This window comes from Engraulis encrasicolus, chromosome 2 (assembly GCF_034702125.1).
Source record: "Engraulis encrasicolus isolate BLACKSEA-1 chromosome 2, IST_EnEncr_1.0, whole genome shotgun sequence".
NCBI lineage: Eukaryota > Metazoa > Chordata > Actinopteri > Clupeiformes > Engraulidae > Engraulis > Engraulis encrasicolus.
The window spans coordinates 58,384,051-58,386,550 of record NC_085858.1 but is presented as its reverse complement, the minus strand read 5'-3'; positions in this window follow the sequence as shown (position 1 = coordinate 58,386,550).

Genomic DNA, 2,500 nt, shown 5'->3' with positions numbered 1-2,500 from the left:
AAGATTTGCGCTTGCGCAGATTTAAAACCCACGTGAGGATCTAATTGGACCAAACCACAACTTAGAAACACATTGGATTGGCCGAAATATTACAGGCAAACTACACGCCAACCAGGTAAGGACTTTCTCCAATATTTACCCGTGTTTAAAATGACCAATTTATCCGTGACCAAGTGAACCTCCTACCTCGGCCGTGCACAGTGGGCAAATGAACAAAACACACACACACGAGTAGAGTAGAGTATCGTGTAGTGATCCCAGGGGGAAATTAAGGTGTCAATTAGCATACACACTTACATAAGGCAAGGCAAGGTTTATTTATATAGCGCATACACAGGTGCAACTCAATGTGCTTCAATAAGTTAATCACTCGAGATAATGAAAAAAAAGGAGGCGCACACAAGACGTATGTGAAAAAGTGTATTGAAGCTGAAATTAAACAACAGAAGTCTTAGGTTAACTGGAGAAACAGACGTTTCGGAGCTATTCCATTCTCAATGTTTTTCTCAATCATTTTAATTTAGGCCAAGTATGAATTTTCTTCACAATATTACATTTACTGTCAAGCATGTAAGCACAGACTCACTCATATGACATGTTAGAAAGGTTTTTTTTCAGAGGGCTCCTGGCTAGAATTACTACATATACGGGTGGGAGACGTGACGCCTTGTTTTTTCGTAACATTGGTTAAAAACCTACAAAACTGTTTTTTTCCCTCTTAAAAACAAATGTTAACTAGACTGCCTGTGCAGTCGCCTTCGACTGCTTAAGGTATATCCCCGAAACGCGACGCTTCCAGTCCCCCATCATTCCTACCACTCCCGTCCACCATTTCGTAAACGTATATGATACATACAGACGTGACATGACGTGCATAGGCTTAAAACCAAACAACTATTGTGAAAATGAAGCAAAAAATGGGGCAAATGGTAATACTGTTTTAATGGTTCAGTGGATCTACCACATTAGGTACAGTGTAATAACCAGTGCAACAACATTTAATGCCATGTAATACCAGTGTAACACCATGTACCAATCTTGTACTTCAAGAAAGGGTGAACCTTTAAAATAAAGAGTTACAGGGCAAATCAATCCACCCAGTCAGAAGTTATGTGCCAAATGAAAATTCCGCCATTTTGAAATTATTGGCCTCCAAAATCTAATCAGTTCATGAATCTTCCCTAGAACATTGAAACACCAAAGCTGGGACAAATCCATCTAACTGGTCAGAAGTTATGGGCCAAACAAAAATTCGCCCATCTTGAATTCAGCTATCTTGAAAGTGTTGACCTCCAAACTCGAATCAGTTCATGAACCTGCCCTAGAGCATTCACCCAAAAAATCTGGGACAAATCCAAACATCCGTTCAAAAGTTATCGCGTTAACACGAAAGACCTTACGCGGCGGTGGAAGCGGCGGCGGCGGACGCAAAACCATTACATCGCCGACGCTCCGCGTTTCGGGGATATAATAAAGAAGATGTGGTACCATGTTTCATATTAGTCTTAGATGAGAAGAAACATTTTTGTTAAGATTTATGTAAAGGTTTATATGTCAAATATCCTGCGGTGTGACTGTAACATTAATGAAACCTGGAATATAATATAAATTAACCAACAACATTTTGAATAATGTATGAAGCATTTGGCATGATTTCATAAATATTAACTTTATATTAAGATATGTGAATGTGAAAAAAACTCAAGACAGTAATATTAACTACAAGTTCAATTTTTAACACAAATTGCGTCCTGTGGGGTGACATGTACAGTTGTGCTCATATGTTTACATACCCCAGCAGAATAAACGCTTTCTCTGCGATTTCTCACAAAATATGAAGTATTACACAAAACCTTTTTTTTCACTCATGGCTAGTGACTGGCTTAAGATATTTATTAGCAATATTCTGTGTTTACTCTTTCAAAAGCATGATCACAACCCAAACTACCCAAATGACCCTGTTCAAAAGTTTACATACCCTAGTTTCTGATGCTGAATATGGCCCTGTTTAACATCAGGGACCGCTCTAAATTGTTTGTGGTAGTTGTGGATAAGGCTCTTAATGTTCTCAGAGGACAAAACAGCACATTCTTCCTGGCAGAATGGTTGTTTCCTATAATATCTTTGGGTGTCTTGCTGGAACCTCACATTTGAGGTTTCCCAGTGGCTCAATGATGTTGAGATCAGGAGAGTGAGATGGATGTGTATGGATATGGATGTGTACATGCGCTGCGCAATGCTGTGTTGTGAAGACTATGGATGTGTACATGCTCAATGCTGTGTTGTGAAGACTATGGATGTGTACATGCTCAATGCTGTGTTGTGAAGACTATGGATGTGTACATGCGCTGCTCAATGCTGTGTTGTGAAGACTATGGATGTGTACATGTAACGGAGGCTAACTAGCACAGAGTTGGCGTGGAACGTTGGTAAACCTCCCTCCGATAGCCTCATACAGTCTCGTGCCGTTGGGCCGAGAGACTAGTCTCTTGGCCCAGCG